This window comes from Phyllobates terribilis, unplaced genomic scaffold, assembly GCF_046119375.1.
Source record: "Phyllobates terribilis strain yellow unplaced genomic scaffold, ASM4611937v1 Scaffold_5__5_contigs__length_657084704, whole genome shotgun sequence".
Classification (NCBI taxonomy): domain Eukaryota; kingdom Metazoa; phylum Chordata; class Amphibia; order Anura; family Dendrobatidae; genus Phyllobates; species Phyllobates terribilis.
Genome location: NW_027362765.1, coordinates 371,018,494 through 371,040,168, shown reverse-complemented (window position 1 = coordinate 371,040,168; position 21,675 = coordinate 371,018,494). Strand labels below are relative to the sequence as shown.

At 44.2% G+C, this 21,675-nt stretch overlaps 1 protein-coding gene across 4 annotated transcripts in view; it reads right to left on the bottom strand.

The window, feature by feature from the left end:
- LOC141273208 (uncharacterized) overlaps nucleotides 1-14,488 on the bottom strand; it is a 48,645-nt gene extending 34,157 nt beyond the window's left edge. Inside the window, exons 1-4 of one of the 4 annotated variants that reach the window (XM_073684768.1) lie at nucleotides 14,408-14,488; nucleotides 11,982-12,043; nucleotides 8,508-8,604; nucleotides 8,294-8,405 (exon numbers count right to left, since the gene is read on the bottom strand). The gene's annotated coding sequence lies outside the window, so the exon portion shown is untranslated. The other 3 variants (XM_073684769.1, XM_073684767.1, XM_073684770.1) reach the window with 3 other exon arrangements.
- Between the last annotated feature and the right edge of the window lie 7,187 nt (nucleotides 14,489-21,675).

The following is a 21,675-nucleotide window of genomic DNA, read 5'->3' as shown; positions in this document are numbered from 1 at the left end:
GGTGACTGTAAGCACCCCCGCACTTTGATTATCAGCTCACTCTTCATAGGCGTGCTGCAGAGCGAGCTGTCGAAGTGCTGGGTGTGCTTACCGCCACGGCTTATTGTGCAGTGCGCATTGACTGTAGCTGCACCCACATGCCTCTATGACTGAAAGCCGGCGGCTCCCGCAAGGAATAAGGTACATTTTCTAAAAGTAGCCGGGCAGCATTGTAATGCTTCCAACCTGCAGATTAATGGCGTTTGTGGGCAAGACACGTTTCCCTTCAACCTGCAAAAATCCATCCTTTGTGGACGAATTTGAATGTACCCAGAAACGATCCAGCAGTGACATTAGCTTTAGAGGTCTGATAGGGATTGTCTTTTCCTCACTCGCACCTCTTGTAGAAGGACGGCAGGTGGCGCAGTGGTTAGCACTGCAGCCTTGCAGCACTAGGGTCCTGGGTTCAAATCCCACAAAGGACAACATCTGCAAGGAGTTTGTATGTTCTCCCCATGCTTGCGTGGGTTTCCTCCGGGTTCTCCGGTTTCCTCCCACACTCCAAAGACATACTGATAGGGAATCTAGATTGTGAGCCCCGATGGGGACAGCGACGATAATGTATGTAAAGCGCTGCGAAATATGTTAGCGCTATATAAAAATAAAGATTATTATTAAGGACCTATTTTATACTTTTGGTATAGAAATCACATTGGCAGGAAACAACACGTGCTCCTTCATAGACTAATATTCCTGGCATCAAAGTGAGATATCTCGCTGCCATTATGAGTGATTATCACACTATCCATAAGGCCAAGTTCACACGACCATGTTTTTGGTCCAAGTTCTGATCATGAAAAAAATCGACATCATATGGACAGCAGTGGGAGCAATGGTATTAAATTGGGCTGTTCAGATGAGTAGTTTTTTTTTCACAGACTGAATCTGTAAGTGGAAAAAAAAATAATCATGTACTAGTTTCTTCCGTATGTTGGATGAAACGCGCCCATTAAAGTTGATGGGTGTCCAAAAAAAAAAAAAAAAAAAAAAATTGGATCCCATAGATATCACCCGTATAACTTCCGATTTATCCAGATATATAATTATTCTTTAACATATCAAACTGTATTTGGTCTTGCAAATTTTCATTACTGCTGATGTATAAAAACAGATGCGGATGACAACTGAGATGAAAGCCGTGCTTTTTTTTCTGGATGAAAATCGGACGATTTCTTGCACAATCGAGTAAAACGTAGGCACATACAGCAAAGCTGCCCGGGTCTAAATCCTACAATCATTCAGAAGAAAGTGGAAAAAAGGGGAAAATCCACCAGCTGTAATGGATTGTCTCTTTTGGCACCAAATTATTGTTACGTTATCTGGCCGTCTAGTCTTCGGTAAATAAAGTCGATACGTACAGTATTGGGAACATGCTCGTATTCTGTATTTTCTGACCTAATTCTTCTCACATCTGAAGGTTCGTTACAATTGCCTGTAGTGTAGGAAAACCTCTGAACTCAATACATCAGCAGAGGCGGCTCTATTGACATTCAATTTTAGGAACAAAAGGAATTCATGCCCAAAATTAATCCGGACGCAAACGGAAGCAGAAGGGCCCCAGTGATTACTACGGGGTCTGTCTGGTTTTTGTTTCTTTTTTTAAGTGGGCAACATTTTCACCCATTCTTAAAAAAAAATAAAAAACAGAAACTAGACAGACCCTGTAATAATCCACTGGGCCCCTCTGGTTCCATTTGACTCTGGATCAGTTATCGGCATGACTTTTCTTAGTTCTTAAAACGGGTGAAAAAAAAAATCCTAAGGCCCAATTCATCATGGTTGTTGCTCCAGTTTTCGGGAGTAATTTTTCATGTTTTTGTGGCTTTAGCATTAGCACTTCATTCTCTTTAAAATTTTACACCTTTTTTTTTTAAAAACTTTTTCAGGACATGTGCTGTACACGAACGGTGTAAATCGGAAGCAGGTGTATGGAGCGGGCTCAAGGGGTGAGGACGCCCCATAGCTGGCAGGTAATGGCTGTGTGTCACAGCCATACCGGGCCTCTAACAATAGCGGGCGGCGTAAAGCATCGTCAGCAATTGTTAACCTGTTAAATGCCGCTGTCAAACTCTGACATTGGCATTAACAACATGCCAGCATGGCTGTGTGCCGGTGACGTGATCACAGTTCGCCGATGGGTAGCCTGTCATTACGTAACTCCCTTGAAACCCTGCCTGTGGCCGGGCTTCAAAGGAGACCGTGATTTTTGCTATATGCAGCAATGCTGTGACATTGCTGTATACAGCACAAGTGATCAGAAGGTTGCAGCTTCAAGTCTCCTAAGGGGATTGGCAAGTACAGTGAAAAGTTTAAAAAAAAAAAGTCAAATAAAACAAAAAGTTCAAATCACCTCCTTTGCAGCAATAGCACAAAAAATGCTAAATCAAGCCATCATAATGTCATATCTATCATGGCATCAATAATAATGTCTCACCCAGCAAAAAATAAGCCGAAAAATGAAGACGTTACAGCTCTCGGAAAATGGTGACAACTCCCTGAAAAATATTTTCACCACTAAAATAATTGAAAAAAAAAAAATACACATGTTTGGTATCACTAAATCGCATTGATGAAGAGAATCATATTGCGAGTACACTTTTACCATGCGCTGTAAAAACAATTCCCAAAAAAACAATGTCAGAATTGCATTTTTTTTCATAATTTCTCCGCAATCTGATTTTTTTCCCTGTTTTTCAGTACAATATGTGGCAGAATGAATGGTGTCATTCAAAAGTACAACTTGTCCTGCAATAAAAAAAACAAAAAACCCTCATATTACAGAAAATAATAATAAAAAAAAAGTTATGGCTTTGGAAAGAAGGGGAGGAAAAAACGAAAATGCAAAAATTGGCCTCATCATTAAGAAGTTAAGTTGCTTCTTTCTCTTTAAAGTCTTTACATTTTTCCTCCATAATTTTGCTTATCCAGATGTTTTTAGACAATTTTTTTCTTTTTAAAATGTTGCATTTTCTGGCGCAGTCCCTGGCCGGAGTAAAGTTTTTGGCAGATTTTTGGGGGCTCAGTTAAGGACTAGCGTGTGACGATTTAAAAGATTATGCAACTCTTCTCTAAAAAGGCATAAAAAAAAAACATTCTAAAAAGGCACAAATCTCTCTCCTGTCCTGATAGTGAAGGTAAGGCCTTATTCACATCACGTCTGAGTTGTCTATTTAGGGTCTAGAGCATTTCCCATCATTTACCTCCAACGTAGGACTCAGATGACCATATAGGCATAAATTGTTTTAAATGTATAGTAAGTGATCCAAGTTTTTTATTTTGTGTCTCTGAATGGAATATCGCAGTTTATTACAGAAGGAAAAAAATGCATTGTGTTGTATATCGGCCGAGCATCTGCCGACAGTTTTGGCATACACCAGGATAGTAGAGTCCTATGGATACTTTCGGTATGTGCACCGTGTGCTTCTACAGCCCAGCATTGGTAAAATGTAATGTGAACACTAGCCTAAATTGTATCAGCTTGGAATCCAGAGTAACAAACCCTCTGCTTTCAGGCTATGGATTTGGATTTGGAAAAAAAAAATCCCTTTCACTGACAGCAAGCAGAACGATAAAAAAAAAACTTTCTTTTTTTTTTTTGCAATTAAAGGTTTACTGCCAGATGGAAATCTCAGCAACTGCAGATCAAAAGTTTTCTGTTAACCCTTAAAATACCAGAATAGCCTAATTATGGCCTGTTCTGGTATCAGGGAGTATCGTGAAGGTAAAATTAGCCCAAACTCCTCCCAGGTGAGACGCTCACACCCTGCGCTTGTATTCTGTGAATGTTTACATGTATGACGAGCATCCAGAACAGGGGGGAGGGCGGCCGAGTGACCCAGGAACCATTTCTGGAGAAAAGTAATTTCTAATTATGAGAGGCGCGGCTGCAGCGACCAGATCAATCAACGAAATATGCAGGACGTAATAAGGGTTTAGTTACAGGATTTGCTTTCATCACAATTTTTTTTATAACTCGGAAAATATTTTGTAAGAGGAAAATAAATTTAAAAATGACAAAATCACAGCGATCAGACGGCAAAAAAAAAAAAATTCCCAGTAAAGCCTCATTCAGACATCCACATTTTACGTACGTGTGATATGCGTGTCTTTCACAGATAAAACAAAAACCTATCATAGTCTAGGTGGCTGTTCACACGTCTGTTTTTTTTTTTTTCTTTTTTGTGGGGACAGAATGTCTACAAAATAAAGACGACAGGTCTGCTTTTTTTTTTTTTTTCTATTCGAGTTATGGATCAAATTCACCCATTCAAATCAATAAGACTGAGAAAAAAAAACATATTAAGCCATCCGTGTGTCGTCTATGCGCTGTCCATCCATTTTTTACTGTTTAACGGGTTGGAGAAATGTGTAAAAAAAAAAAAAAAATTCTGCATATGAGAATAATGGACTCTGTACTGATGGCAAAAACAGACACGTGGACCAGAAATAGATAAAAATCATATTCAGCATTTTGTTTTCTCATCCATAATAAGTCTATGTTCACACGTTGCGTTTTTGATGCGTTTTTTTTTCTGCAGGCAAAACCTACTCTCTTGGCAGTAAAGAAGCAACGTCAAAAAAGCAGGTTTTGCTGCGTTTTTTTTTATGCAGTTTTGTCAGTGTTCATTTGTCTCTTGTGCATGCTGATAAAGTTTAGTGCAGAAAAAAAATAACCTAATTCAACTTCAATCAGGTTTCGACACCAAAAACGCAGCAAAACCTGATACCTGCTTTTTTTTTTTTTGCACTACCCATTGGTTTCTATGCATTTTGCAAAAAAAGCAGCTCTTTGACAAATCAGTCAGAAAAAAAAAATGTGTGCATGAGATTTCTGAAATCTCAAAGACTTTGCTGGTACTGTACTTTGCTGCAAAAACGCAATGCGTGAATATAACCTAAAAAGAAAAAGGGAAAAAAAAAAAAAAGTATAAAAAAAAAAGGTAGGTCTGAACGAGGCCTAAGGCTGGGGCTCCGCAGGAACGTTGGGCATGCGATGTGTTGCAATACAGTTGTGAAATAGGACACCCGCCATGATAGTAAGGGTATTTTTTTTTTGTGCTAATGTTGCACCGTTGGATTTCTGCAGTTGCGACATGTATGATAGTTCGTACAATCAATATGGAGTCGCAGCCTTGGGTTTGGCTAATTCTGCATCTGAAAAACGTTGGATCTCTTCTAACATATCACTGCTAACACGTTATGTTATGTAACGTCGCCATGCTGCGATCCCTGCCGAGCAGGCGAAGCCGCCATGAGGCCCCGGACCCACTATCAGTATTTGGTCAGTATTCGGTCAGTATTTTTTTTCAGGAGTGGGAGCCAAAACCAGGAGTGGGTGATAAATCCAGAATTGGTGACTTGTTTCTATTAGACCTTTTCTCTGATTGAACCTCAACTGGTTTTGTCTCCCACTCCTGAGAAAAAATACTGACCGAATACTGACCAAATACTGATAGATGATCGTACATTCGGTCCGGACTCATTATGGCCAGTGAACATGGATGATTCTTTACATGGACCAATGGTCCACGTTGGAAAAAAAAAATGTCATCCTGCGCTTCTATGGATCAGAATAATTCATGCAATGTGGGCAAGTACACGGATCCGGTCACGTCTACAATATGCACAGGTTACTGCCCTGAATGAATAAGGCCGTCAGAAGGGATGGAAAACCACATTTCTAAGGAATGAAGTCGGCCTGTTTTAGACAATTGGTCGGAAATCCCTTTGATTGAGACTACAATTACGCGGGGTTAAAATAATAATAATAATATATTAACGAGACGTTGTTCTCCGCTTTTGTATGGATAAAGTTTATTGAAATAAGAAAGCTAGGCCTCATGTAAACAGCTAGTACAGGCCTAGTCCTGTGTCGCCAATAGCAACCAATGAGATTTTAGCTTTCATTTCTGCAGCTCATTACAAGGAGGGATCCGATTGGTTGCCGTGGGCAGCAACATCTCCATTTTATGTCTTCACTGATTTATAAACATGGAATCACTTTTGTAATGTCGAAGAGCGGCCTGAGGGGTTACACAGACCCAGGCTCAACAGGTCACCATTTCAATAATCTTTATTAAAACAAAAGTGGACAACACAAAATTGTACATTGTAATTGTAAAATAAATGTGGCGCATGGGCGACAAATAAGTCAGACATAAGCCCCCAAATCCGTGTCATACTCCATGTCTAATGCTCCACCGGTGAAGAAGGCCTAATCCTGCCATTCCCCACTGGAATAAACAACGGGCATACAATCAGTGCTCGAGGAGCCTTGGCCTCCCTGAAATTAGCTACACCCAAACACAGCGTATGCCAGGGCTCTGCGACACCTAGACGCTCACACAGTCGCTTAGCGTGGGAAGAGAAGGGACACAGGGCGGTTGTCTTGGCCAAAAAAGAAATGAAAACAGTACTGCTTTTTTTGTTAAGTTTTACACCCCTAAGGGTTCATGCAGACCACTAATGCACGGACTGACCGTGGCTCTTCCGACCTGAGTGTGACTGCCTCCTAAAAACACAAACACATGTTCGGGTCAAGAGAGCAGTGGCCAGTCCATGCATGGAGATCGGACCGAAATCCACGGACGTCTGCATGAGGCCTAAGGATTGGCGCCACCAGTGCTCAAGATCCAGGGCAGTGCCCATGCCCTAAAACCCTGGGTGAGCGCCATTTTGAACTACACGTATTCCAAAGATCCAAGGCACCATTTATTCTCCTTCCAAAAATACTTTTTATTGACACCAGTGTACACACAGGAAAACTAGCAAAGTTTTAGCCACGCAGGGCCTTTATCAAGCTAAGAAAAAAAGTCCATGATCTTGGCTTGATAAAGGCCCTGCGTGGCCCAAACGTTGATATTTTTTCCTGTGTGTACTCTGGTGTCAATAAAAAAAATCTCTTTTTAGAAGGAGAATACCCGGTGCTTTGGATCTTTGGAATGCGTCTAGTTTTTACAACCCAGTGGAGGGGATATAACAAGTTTGCACGGGACAGGTAATGGTGCATGGGATATACCCTGTATAGACGCCATTTTGAAATATACCAGCTTCAGCACAATGAGACAATTGGAACCTCTACCACCACTCTCCATCATGGAGGCACCTACTAGTCGTCAGTACCCTGGCACAGTGATGTCACGGCCTGCTCTGTGTGCGGTGAAGAAAAAAGCTCAGTCGCTTGGAGAGGGCAATGAGAGTGCATATATGCATAATATAATATATATATATATATATATATCCATCATGACAGCGTGTAGAGTGCGCGTACACTGTCACGTTTCCCCAGTGTTGTCGGCAACAAGGGGTCACTTGACCACATTTATGTGATTTTCATACTCGTGGTCACGTGCTGACTTGAAGACTTTGGTTTTTCTCCATAGAAGTGAAATGAGAAAAGCGAAGTGAGACTTGTCGGCGCATGACCACAAGGAGTAAAGGGTCATTATTACTTTTGGAGTGGGCACTCCAGAAGCATTACGTTAAAAAGGAGCATCACTCTAAGGGATTGCTGGTCATGCGTCTGCAATTTTACAGTTGCAAAATAAAATCTAATCCCGTATTGTAGAATTTGCTTTTATAGCAGAAATCCAATCTGCAGATTGATATATCACCACAGCCTAAAAAAATAAAATTATATATATTTTCCTCCCTCCAGATATAGGTTCACGTGCTGCCTCCCCCGTCTGGAAGAGCAGGATTCCCCGCATGACTTGGAGAGCGAAGTCAATTTCACCCACCTGATAAGTGGTCACAGAGGTCCACTCCGCTGTGGTCATCTGAGCTAGAGATTAACCCTTTCCCGTACACCCTCCTTCTGGACGTTAATCGATAGATGCCATTATTGACGAGCCGAGTTGTTTTTTTTTCGGTCTAGCTTGTGGAATCTGACCCCCTCCGTAGTCCTGACCACTCCGAGCGTCCAGTTAAACATTACCCCAAAGTTACAGATCAGCTACAGATGTCATCGCCTCTAATTGGACTTTACGAGTCATCGACTCATTGCACCCCCTGGGGCTTTTCAGGCCTCTTGAACTTGTAGCCAAGTTCTACTTCTTTAAAGCACAGACCTAAGGGGTCCTCAACCTGCGACTCGCCAGCTGTCGCCACACTACAATTCCAAACATGCCCTAGAGCAGATTCGAGACCGCCGGTATGCACAGTGCAGACACAGGAAGACTAAAGGTTACTCCATAAACAGACAGGGAGGGACTGAAAGAGAAAAAGTAACGCACAATGCAAAGTATTCTCTCACCTGTGCACTGCAGAGATTTCCCAGGGGGGTCCACAGCAGCGAATCGGGCCCCCCCCTAAATGATCAGGATGTGACAGTCACACTGTGGTCCCACCAGAAATAAAGGTATTTCCTGTAATGGAGAGGAGAGCAGGCAGGTGAGACAGCCGCAGTATGTCATGGACATCAGAGAGGGAGAGACGGGTGGGGGAGGGGAGGCACAGGTGAGACACACCTACAAAAGCTTGGACGTCAGTGGCAGCAGACAGGCAGGGACAGGCAGGGAGATAGCATTACATGTGGCAGAGACAGCCCAGGAGAACGTAAAATACCTGGAGAAAAAAAAAATACATTGTGCTGCGTCTTTAAGGGAATTAAACAGCATTTACTTCTTTAAAATTTGACTCTTTTGCAAAGTTACTAAAACTTCCACTCATGTTTTATACTTCTATCCAGAAAGTAGTCTGACAACAAATATGGCTGCACACACCCCACACCCCGGAGACACAGGGCCCGATTCATTATTGCATTTTTTTTGGTTTATTTTTTTATTTTATTTTTTTTTGTGATAAACTCTTCTTTTCATTTCTGTTTTCATAGAAGTCTATTTTATGTGTTCACTTATTTTTTTAATCAGAGTGGGGTTTTTATTCGCCAGGTTTTTGCAGATGATTCGTTCAAAATTTTTTTATAAAGTTGCAACGTTTTTGTGTAAATGTAATCCAGTCCCGCAATGGAGTGATTTTTATATTTGTTTTGCAACATTTTAGCATAGTGACTTTTCTACAAAAAGGCAGAGAATGGGTTGAAGAAGAAAAAAAGAACATTTTAGATTTTGCTCGATATTCATGAACTGCGTGTGCGGCTGCGGCGTCCGCCCAGTTATGTAACAGCACATCCCTCATTTCCATATCACTATATAATGAAGGAGTCTTGTAAATTTGGGACACAAACTTAATAACATGTCTGGTTCCTCTAGTTTATTGGTCATTAGAAGGCAGCAGGGAATTGATTTGTTTGGTCTGAGACACGATGTCGTCAAACTTAAAGGGAATGTATTAGATTAAAGGAAACGTGGCCATTTTCTTAACAAAACAGACACACTCTGTGACTCTTGGATATCACTACGCTGTAACTGCACACTAGGCCCACTGGCAAAAGTGGCGCTGTTATGGGGGATCTGTGGAGGATGCACCGTTATGGGGGATCTGTGGAGGATGCACCGTTATGGGGGATCTGTGGAGGACGCACACTTATGGGGGATCCGTGGAGGACACGCTGTTATGGGGGATCTGTGGATGATGCGCTGTTATGGGGATCTGTGGATGACGCACTATTATGGGGGATCTGTGGAGGATGCACTGTTATGGGGGATCTGTGGAGGATGCGCTGTTATGGGGTTCCGTGGAGGACACGCTGTTATGGGGGATCTGTGGATGACGCGCTGTTATGGGGGATCTGTGGATGACGCGCTGTTATGGGGGATCTGTGGTTGACACACTGTTATGGGGGATCTGTGGATGATGCGCTGTTATGGGGATCTGTGGATGACGCACTATTATGGGGGATCTGTGGAGGATGCGCTGTTATGGGGGATCTGTGGAGGACGCGCTGTTATGGGGATCCGTGGAGGACACGCTGTTATGGGGGATCTGTGGATGACGCACTGTTATGGGGGATCTGTGGATGACGTGCTGTTATGGGGGATCTGTGGATGACGCCCTGTTATGGAGGATCTGTGGATGATGCGCTGTTATGGGGGATCTGTGGAGGACGCGCTGTTATGGGGGATCTGTGGAGGGCTCACTGTTATAGGGGATCTGTGGATGACGCTCTTATGGGGGATCTGTGGATGATGCACTGTTATGGGGGATCTGTGGATGATGCACCGTTATTAGGGATCTGTGGATGATGCGCCATTATGGCGGATCTGTGGATGATGCCGTTATGGGGGATCTGTGGATGACGCCCTGTTATGGGGGATCTGTGGAGGATGCGCTGTTATGGGGGATCTGTGGAGGACGCGCTGCTATGGGGGATCTGTGGATGACGCGCTATTATGGGGGATCTGTGGAGGGCTCACTGTTATGGGGGATCTGTGGATGACGCCCTGTTATGGGGGATCTGTGGATGACGCCCTGTTATTGGGGATCTGTGGATGATGCACTGTTATGGGGGATCAGTGGAGGGCTCACTGTTATGGGGGATCTGTGGAGGACGCGCTGTTATGGGGGATCTGCGGAGGACGCGCTGTTATGGGGGATCTGTGGAGGACGCGCTGTTATGGGGGATCTGTGGAGGACGCGCCGTTATGGGGGATCTGTGGATGACGTGCCGTTATGGGGGATCTGTGGATGACGTGCCGTTATGGGGGATCTGTGGAAGACGCACCGTTATTGGGGATCTGTGGAGGATGCACTGTTATGGGGGATCTGTGGAGGACGCACTGTTATGGGGGATCTGTGGAGGACGCACTGTTATGGGGGATCTGTGGAGGACGCACCGTTATGGGGATCTGTGGAGGACGCACACTTATGGGGGATCCGTGGAGGACGCGCTGTTATGGGGGATCCGTGGAGGACGTCCTGTTATGTGGTTGAGACTATTTTAACCCTAAGGCCACCTTCAGTATTTGATCAGTATTTTACATCAGTATTTGTAAGCCAGAACCAGGAGCGGGTGATAAATACAGAAGTGGTGACCTGCTTCTATTATACTTTTCCTTTGGCTGTTCCGCTCCTGGTTTTGGCTTCCAAATACTGATGTAAAATACTGAACGTGTGAATGTGGCCTAAAACTGGAGCTAGCATGGCCATTGCCAAAAATTTGCAGCCTTTTACAATTTTTCATATTTTTTAGTGGATTAGAAACATTTTAAGGAAAATGTTATTGTGCTTTTTCAGTCAATACAAAAATTTATACAGAAGGATTTTCCTGAACGCCTGTTGTGGGAAGAAAAGGTCCTTAAAGAAATGCAAAAACAAGCTGCTGTATACTACGTGCCCTCGCCGGCGCGTGATCTTTTACATGCATGCTGCGGTTTTCTGTCCCTCCATTACCGGACACTGATCTCACACATACCAGGCTGCAAAAATTCACCATGGATGTTACATTGTACTGACACAATGTGACTAATATCCCAGCAATGTTGTGTATGCTGCTGGGTATTTTTTCTTAACGTTTCCTGATATTGTTTTTTAACCCCTCCTGTATCCTCTTTGAAATCACAGCTAGAATACCGATATATATCACACGGTTGTAATGCAGAGCTTCCAGTATGATAGAGTGTATCCCAAAAATGTCACAAAAATCAATATATAACAAAGAGTGACTTTTTTCCAGAATAAGCTCTATTGAGGAATAACACTGTTTCTGGCCATTTTATGATTTTTAAGCAGCATTTTCACACATTTTTTCACCTGCTGGCTCTTTTGGGAAATGTTTAATTGTCTCTGCATTGCTCTGATGTCTCTCATACACAGAATACATTGAGATAAGGGATTTCTGCTCTCCTGTCTCTTTGTAGCACATGTTCAGAAGTGGCAGTAGAATGGAGGACATTGTACAGCTGTACTGAGCAGTGCAGCTGTAAATCCAGCTCTGAGTGAGATAAAGCACTTCCTAAAAAGCAGCGGCATGGAGGACAACATAAAGTACTACTGAGCAGAGTAGATGTGAATCCAGCACTAGAGTGAGATGAACTACTTACTAGAAAGCACCAGTCTGCAAGACATTATACAGCAGTAGTAATCAGTTTAGCTGTGAATCCATCTGAGGAGAGATAAAACACTTACTGGAAAGCAGCAGCAGAGATTTGTGGGTTATTTCTGCCTCCCTCTCTTTCACACACCTTCTCACTCAGCTTCTCCTTTCTCCTTGGACTCCAATAATCAGTTGTAATCTGATCCCTTCCTAGCAGTCTGTATTGAGCAAGATGGATTTTAGCAGTCTTTCAGAGTGAATACTAATTTTAGGAGAAGTGGCTCATAAGTGGAGAGAGAAGCATATTTCTATGATAAGAGATATTACAACATTTCTTGTATTTACTTGTACTATTGATTTATGCAAAGTTGGCTGAAACAACACTGACCACTTTAAGAAAAAATAAATACATGAAAAACATCAAAAAATATATAAAAAAAACTTTTTTAAATCTTTAATAAATTATTACAATTCCATGTTTAAGAAGCAGATAATGAATTTAGTAACAAAATCTTTTGGGAATTTAATTTGTAGTTTATGAAACAAGAACTAATAAATTATCATATACAGTCTTGGGCAAACGTGTTGGCACCCTTGAAATTGTTCCAGAAAATTAAGTATTTCTCCCAGAAAATTATTGCAATTACACATGTTTTTGTTATATACATGTTTATTTCTTTTCTGTGTGTATTGGGACAACACAAAAAAAAAAAAACAGAGAAAAAAAGGCAAATTGGACATAATTTCACACAAAACCCCAAAAATGGGCCGGACAAAATTGTTGGCACCTTTCCAAAATTGTGGGTAAACGACTTTGTTTCAAGCATGTGATGCTCGTTCACACTCACCTGCGGCAAGTAACAGCTGTGGGCAACATGAAAATCACACCTGAAACCAGATAAAAATGGGAGAAGTTGACTCAATCTTTGCATTGTGTGTCTGTGTGTGCCACACTGAGCATGGAGAACAGAAAGAGGAGAAGAGAACTGTCTAAGGACTTGAGAACCAAAATTGTTGAAAAATATCAACAATCTCAAGATTACAAGTCCATCTCCAGAGATCTTGATGTTCCTTTGTCCACGGTTCGCAACATAATCAAGAAGCTTACAACCTGTGGCACTGTAGCTAATCTCACTGGACTTGGATGGCAGAGAAAAACTGATGAAAGGTTGCAACGTAGGATAGTCCGGATGGTGGATAAGCAGCCCCAATCAAGTTCCAAAGAAATTCAAGCAGTCCTTAAGGCTCGGGGTGCATCCGTGTCAGTGCAAACTCTCATGTGACTGAAATGAAACGCTATAGCATTAGACCCAGGAGGACCCCACTGTTGACACAGAGACATGAAAAAGCTAGACTGCACTTTGCCAAAATGTACGTGAGTAAGCCAAAATCCTTCTGGGAAAGATTCTTGTGGACAGATGAGACCAAGATAGAGCTTTTTGGTAAAGCACATCATTCTACTGTTTACTGAAAACGGAATAAGTCCTTCAAAGAAAAGAACACAGTACCTACAGTCAAATACGGTGGAGGTTCAAAGATGTTTTGGGGTTGCTTTGCTGCCTCTGGCACTGGGTGTTTTGACTGTCATGAAATCTGAAGATTACCAAAGGCTTTTGGGTGGCAATGTAGTGCCCGGTGTCAGAAAGCTGGGTTTGCGTCCTAGGTCATGGGTCTTGCAGCAGAACAATGACCCCAAACATACTTCAAGAAGCCCCCAGAAATGGATGGAAACAAAGTGCTGGAGAGTTTTGTAGTGGCAGCAATGAGTCCGGATCTAAATCCCATTGATCACCTGTGGAGAGATCTTAAAACTGCTGTTGTGAGAAGACGCCTTCACATATGAGAGACCTGGAGCAGATTGTAAGAAGAGTCCAAGATTCCAGCTGAGGAGTAAGAAGATGATGGTTATAGGAAGCGACTGATTGCAGTTATTTATTCCAAAGGATGTGCAACCAGATATTAAGTGGAGGGTCCAAAAATTTTGTCTGGCCCATTTTTGGGGTTTTGTGGGAAATTATGTCCAATTTGCCTTTTTTTCTTTGTTTTTTTTTGTGTTGTTCCAATACACACAAAGGAAATAAACGAGTGTAACAAAACATGTAGAATTGCAATAATTACTGGGAGAAATACTTCATTTTCTGGAACAATTTCAAGGGTGCCAACACTTTTGGCCATGACTGTATAAAACATATATAAAATGTAATAGAAAAGTCAACATATAATTGAAGGCCAGGGTGTAATCCAGCTGTGTGCGAGGAGACATAAGGGCTTTTCCTGTCAAGACTCAAGAAGGAAACAGAATAAGAGCGTAGCGCCCGTCGCTGTACATACAGAATGCCTCTCCGCAGCGTGCGGGGCTATACTTTCACCCGGCGTAAACAGACATCACATACGGGTAAGAACGCGTCACAATATTTCTCCTTCTTTACTTACAGTCGCGAGGGAAGACTTTGCAAATATGTGAGACATTTCCCTTTGAGAAGTGACCACTTTCCCGGCTGCTCGGCAGGTTTTTAGGATACTCAGATCAGAAACAGCGCCACCTCATGGAAACCACCAGCAAGTGCAAGTATTAGTAATATCCAGTGCCTGAAGAAGCTCCACCTTCTGCTCACAATGCTACTACTGCCAATAATCTGCATTGCTACATTTCTTTTAAGAGGGAAATACCTGGCGTGGTTTTCAAGAGAAATCCATGTGTTGTTTTTATATTCTTTTACGTGGATTTTGAAGCAGATCTGCTTTAAAAATCCACATCAAAAACTGCTTCAAATCTTTGAAAAAGCTTTATTTTTATTTCAAAGTGAAGTCGCATTATTATAGTTTATACGGCAAGTTTGTTTTCTGACTAAATTTTGAAAAAAGACCCAGAGGGAAAAAAAAGTTACAAATCCTTGTAATCGGCACCTTATAACACTGTCAAATTAAATGCTGTTTACACTGTGTTTTTTTTGCTGATGATTACGAAGCTGATTCTGCTTTAAAATCCACATGAAAAACAGCATTTTCCATTAACATCAATAGGAAAATTATTCAGAGCATTTGAAGGTTTTTTTTTTATGTGGATTTTGGAGCAGAATCTGCTGGTATGTATATGAAAGGTTGCAAAACAAAAGTTAAAACTTCAAAAGCTGCATCTAAACTTAAAAAAAACAGCATGGGTTTCTGATGTAACTTTCTCTCAAAAAACTATCTCAGATTTTTCCACCTAAAAAAAATGCTGTGTGAACATACTCTTGTAGTTGTGCAGTTTTTAAATGTTTTTATTCCCACATAATTGTTTCCAGCCTTTTTTTACTTTATTGTCAAAATTTGGTGCTGATTCCATAAAGAATTTGTATGAAAGAAGTGACGTATTGGCTTCCTTTTTTTTCTGCGGCTCTTTTTTTAAAAATCTTGTCAGAAAAAAACTAATTTTTTGATGTAAATTCTGGAGCAAATCCGCTTCAAACTCTTTGTGAAAAAAAGAGTGGTGATACAGTGGGTACGGAAAGTATTCAGACCCCTTTACATTTTTCACTCTTTGTTTCATTGCAGCCATTTGGTAAATTCTAAAAAGTTCTTTTTTTTTCTCATTGAAGTACACTCTGCACCCCATCTTGACTGAACAAAAACAGAAATGTAGAAATTTTTGCAAATTTATTAAAAAGGAAAAACTGAAATATCACATGGTCATAAGTATTCAGACCCTTTGCTCAGTATTGAGTAGAAGCCCTTTTGAGCTAGTACAGCCATGAGTCTTCTTGGGAATAATGTGTGGCACCCTGCTACGCACAGGTGCCACAGAACCCAGTAGGGTGCATGGATGGACTTCTCCACAAGAGGCCCTCATTACATTCACACACCTCCACCCTACCACCTCAGACCAGCAGAGGGAGCCTGTTAGGGATATAAATAGGGAGGGTGGAGCCAGGCAGCTCAGTTTTTAGTTTGTGTGCAGTGTTGAGTCTGGGAGCGTGCTGACGCTGAGAGCAGCGAAGACCCAGCTCGTCTGCTGCTGCCGTAGTGAGGGCCCTGAGTGCGGTCGACGGCAAGGAGGAGAGGAGTTGAGGGGGCAGAGGAGCGTACCAGACGCACCCCGAAATATACACCGGACACCGGATCCGCGCATACAGGAACCCTTTATACCTAGTAGGGACCACCGGATACCTGGAGGACTACAAGTCCCAGGCCGACCAATGCTGACTACTGTACCAGGGCTAGGAGTCACGGAGGCCCCAGCGACCAGGGAGAGTGATCTCCAAGAGAAGACCCTACCACCAGGTCAGCAGGTGCAAGAGAGATAGACAGTAATTAAGCCAGGCCTAGCTCCAGGCAGGTCAGAAGCTTAACAAGTGGAAGCAACAGATCAGGAGGCCTATACTCGCTCACTGGGGAGAGTCCAGAAGTGCACCTTGCCTACCGAGTACCCTGGACCATACCTGCATCTACACCAGTAAAGGTACCGAAGCGAACCCTCATGTGAGTGTTCGTCATTTCTTCCCGAACCGCCCTGCCCGTCTCTTACCTGTACCACCATCCATTACCCCACGCTGCCCTGAGGCCCTCTCCACTTGTGGGGAGCCGTTCCATCATAAGCTGCCCTAACATCTGCCTCAGAGGACTGCTCCACAGCGGCGGCTCCCTTTAGCCGCATTCCACAGGTGGCGTCACGAACACTTTACAAATCCCCTATAAATAATTCCCCTTTTGGGTGACTGTCCTGGGCCACGGACTGGGTCAGCCACCGTGATATCTCCCAGCAACCAGAGGCCCGGCTGCCGAGTACCCCATGGCCCTGGGAGCGCGTCATCTTCTGGCGTCACGAACAGGATTCTATGCCCGTTGCACTGGGTACTGTGCACTTTAAAAGACTGTAATACTCACTGTGGTGAAGGTTTCCCGCCATTTTCCAGTTGCCACGCGGGAAGAAGAGGGGCGTAACCATGGGAATTGGAGAGGCGTAACCGCTGGAAATGTGCGAAGCCCAGGACACGCCCCGCCCCTGACGTCAAACCAGGAAGCGTCAGGTCCTGGAAGGAGTCCAGAGGACGCTCTGACGTCAGACGCTAGCGACACAAGGTCCTGGAAGAAGACCGCCGCCCGCGGAGCTGCGGCCTACCTGATAAAAAGTGAAGAAAGTAGGCTACGGTTTACTAGGGGGGCGCAACCATGGCCGACGACCAGCAAGCCGCCGGAGCACCGGTTAAAGCTCCTGATGTTCAACTTGCGCCCGGCACTGCACAGGCCGGAGTGGCAGCCCTGCCAGCAGGGGTCGTGACCCCGTTGATACCCATGGCCCTGCCGTACATCCCTGGAGCGAAATGGCTCCCCCAGTATGATGGCAAACCAGACACCCTGTCTGGATTCAAAATGAAAATGTGCGTTGTGTTAGACATGTATTCTATGACTGGTAAGCAGAGAGCAGCTGTTGTGCTGGGACAATTGACGGGTGCTGCAGAGCGGGAAGTTGAAACCTGGCCAGCCGCAGACCAGGAATCAGTATCCACTATCTTTAAGAGACTGCAAACTGTGTTTGAAAACCGCACTGCGACAGATCTCCGGATGAGGTTCTACCACTGTGTCCAGAAACCTAAGGACAGTATCCGGGACTACGCCTGGCGTTTACAGGAAGCCCTGCGGGTCCTAAAAGAGGTTAGCCCAGCCAGCATACAAGATGAAAATAAAATGCTGACGGAACAGTTCATCCGGGGGTTGAGGTCCCAGGAGGAGAGCAGAACTGTACGGTGGTGGGCTTTAGATCATCCAGACGCCACCTTTGACACCCTCAAGGACATGGCTATTATGTGACTACAGCCCCTGGAAACGTCAGGGACTGCTATCCAGCGTTACCAGGGTGGGGCCACCCCAGTGCCCGCAGCACCCACTGCTCCTTCATTAACGGCTGAAACAAAAACGCAAACAGTGCCCCCTAGCGAGCTGGACAGCCTGCGCTCTGAAGTGTGTCAGCTGAGTAAAACCCTGGCCACTGTCCTGAGCGCCCTGCAGCTACAGGAGGAGTCTGAGCCGGAAGGAAGGATCCTACTCGCCGACAGCCCTGAGGATGTCCCCTGGATGAGGAGAAGAAGGAAGACATTGCCACCCCGTAGGAGGACAATGCCACCCCGGAGGAGGACAACGCCACCCCGTGGGAGGACAAACGACCAAAATCGCCCTCCAGGAGACTTCATCTGCTACCGTTGCCACAAGGCAGGCCACACAGCGCAGACCTGTCCCTTAAATGAGCAAACCGTGGGGCCGAGGGCCGACACCCAGGAGTAAATCAACCAGGCCCATAAAGCTGGTACCATCGGTTCGTGGGAGGAAGACCTTTCCTGTCCATTGTGCTGGACGGTATCGCGACACCTGCCCTGCTGAACACTGGATCTCAGGTAACCATCATACCTGATGTCCTCTACAAAAGATACTGGTCCGTAGATGAACTCCAGCCGCCAGCCCCGAACCTCTCCGTGTATGCCTCTAACGGCCTTCCTCTTAACCTAGTAGGGGTTAAGGATGTGACAGTGTAGGTGGGGAGAGCGGAACTAAAGGACCAAGGACTGATTGTAGTGGAATCTAACCCTGGTGATACAGACTTGTATATGATACTTGGTACAAATATTGTTGGTAGCTGTTTGGGAGAAGTGTTGTTTTTACTCCAACAGATGGCTGACAGTGCCAAACCAGGGCAGAGGAAGGTGCTCCAGAGAGAGATACGAGTCCTCCTGTACCAGCAACAGGTAAAGCTAACAGGTGGTGAGATTGGTAATGTACGGGTGACAGACCCGATACCCATTGTGATTCCCCCGATGAGTGAAATGCTGATTTGGTGTAGAGCGACAATAGGTCTCAAAGGACGGAGCTACCACGCTTTAGTGGAGCCCATCAGCTCAGAACACAGACCTACACTCCAAACTGCTAGAGGGGTAGTTCATGTATGCAATGGGAGGGTACCTGTACGTCTCCTAAATTGTGGGGAGGAGGAAGTTAAATTACCAAGATACGCCACTGTTACCAGATTGTATACCGTGAATGATGACGCCATACACACAGTAGAGTCTTTAACCTCATCAGACACAGTGGAGGATAATGACTCAGAAACCCAGGTGGAGGATTGGTGTCAACAGCTCCATGTTGGGACAGACACCACTCCTGCCCATCAAAAACAAGGTGTACACAGGGTGGTCCAGGAATACGAGCAGGTATTCAGCAAACACCCACTTGATTTTGGGAGGATTAAAGGGGTACAACACCATATACAGTACAGACCAAAAGTTTGGACACACCTTCTCATTTAAAGATTTTTCTGTATTTTCATGACTATGAAAATTGTACATTCACACTGAAGGCATCAAAACTATGAATTAACACATGTGGAATTATATACTTAACAAAAAAGTGTGAAACAACTGAAAATATGTCTTATATTCTAGGTTCTTCAAAGTAGCCACCTTTTGCTTTGATGACTGCTTTGCACACTCTTGGCATTCTCTTGATGAGCTTCAAGAGGTAGTCACCGGAAATGGTCTTCCAACAATCTTGAAGGAGTTCCCAGAGATGCTTAGCACTTGTTGGCCCTTTTTCCCTTCACTCTGTGGTCCAGCTCACCCCAAACCATCTCGATTTGGTTCAGGTCTGGTGACTGTGGAGGCCAGGTCATCTGGCGTAGCACCCCATCACTCTCCTTCTTGGTCAAATAGCCCTTACACAGCCTGGAGGTGTGTTTGGGGTCATTGTCCTGTTGAAAAATAAATGATGGTCCAACTAAATGCAAACCGGATGGAATAGCATGCCGCTGCAAGATGCTGTGGTAGCCATGCTGGTTCAGTATGCCTTCAATTTTGAATAAATCCCCAACAGTGTCACCAGCAAAGCACCCCCACACCATCACACCTGCTCCTCCATGCTTCACTGTGTGAACCAGGCATGTAGAGTCCATCCGTTCACCTTTTCTGCGTCGCACAAAGACACGGTGGTTGTAACCAAAGATCTCAAATTTGGACTCATTAGACCAAAGCACAGATTTCCACTGGTCTAATGTCCATTCCTTGTGTTCTTTAGCCCAAACAAGTCTCTTCTGCTTGTTGCCTGTCCTTAGCAGTGGTTTCCTAGCAGCTATTTTACTATGAAGGCCTGCTACACAAAGTCTCCTCTTAACAGTTGTTGAAGAGATGTGTCTGCTGCTAGAACTCTGTGTGGCATTGACCTGGTCTCTAATCTGAGCTGCTGTTAACCTGCGATTTCTGAGGTTGGTGACTCGGATAAACTTATCCTCAGAAGCAGAGGTGACTCTTGGTCTTCCTTTCCTGGGGCGGTCCTCATGTGAGTCAGTTTCTTTGTAGTGCTTGATGGATTTTGCAACTGCACTTGGGGACCCTTTCAAAGTTCTCCCAATTTTTCGGACTGACTGACCTTCATTTCTTAAAGTAATGATGGCCACTCGTTTTTCTTTACTTAGCTGCTTTTTTCTTGCCATAATACAAATTCTAACAGTCTATTCAGTAGGACTATCAGCTGTGTATCCACCAGACTTCTGCACCACACAACCGATGGTCCCAACCCCATTTATTAGGCAAGAAATTCCACTTATTAAACCTGACAGGGCACACCTGTGAAGTGAAAACCATTTCCGGTGACTACCTCTTGAAGCTCATCAAGAGAATGCCAAGAGTGTGCAAAGCAGTCATCAAAGCAAAAGGTGGCTACTTTGAAGAACCTAGAATATAAGACATGTTTTCAGTTGTTTCACACTTTTTTGTTAAGTATATAATTCCACATGTGTTAATTCATAGTTTTGATGCCTTCAGTGTGAATGTACAATTTTCAGTCATGAAAATATAGAAAAATCTTTAAATCAGAAGGTGTGTCCAAACTTTTGGTCTGTACTGTACCCACAGGTGACCATCCACCCATCAAAGAACGTTACAGGCCCATACCACCAGCACACTACCAGAAAGCGAAGGAAGTGTTGCATGACATGAAGAAGGCAGGGGTAATAAGAGATAGCTGTAGCCCCTGGGCAGCTCCCCAAGTCCTGGTCAGGAAAAAGGATGGAAGCATGAGGATATGTGTAGATTACAGACAGGTAAACCGCATAACACATAAAGATGCATACCCTTTGCCCCGTATAGAGGAATCCCTGGCTGCACTAAAATCTTCAAATTACTTCTCTACCCTTGACCTCACTAGTGTGTACTGGCAAGTAGCAGTTGCTGAGGAGGACCAGGAGAAGACGGCCTTCACTACCCTGATGGGACTCTGCAAGTTCAACAGTATGTCGTTCGGACTCTGCAACGCCCCTGGAACGCTCCAAAGATTGATGGAGTGCTGTTTGGGACACCGTAACTTTGAGACCGTGCTGCTATACCTGGATGACGTGATATTGTACTCCAAGACGTATGAGGACCATTTGAAGCACCTGGCAGAGGTATTTGAAGCATTGTCCCGGTATGGGATGAAATTGAAGCCTTCCAAGTGCCACCTGCTCAAACAGAAGGTTCAGTACCTGGGGCACATCGTCAGTCCAGAAGGAGTAGCACCAGCCCCGGAGAAGGTCACTGCCATCCAGAAATGGCCGGAACCAAAGAATCTCAAGGAGGTACGTCAGTTCCTGGGACTGGTCGGGTATTACCGGAGATTTGTAAAGGACTACACCAAGAAGGCAGCGCCTTTGCAAGATCTGGTAGGACAGTCCAACAGAGGCAAAAACCCCCTCTGAGGAC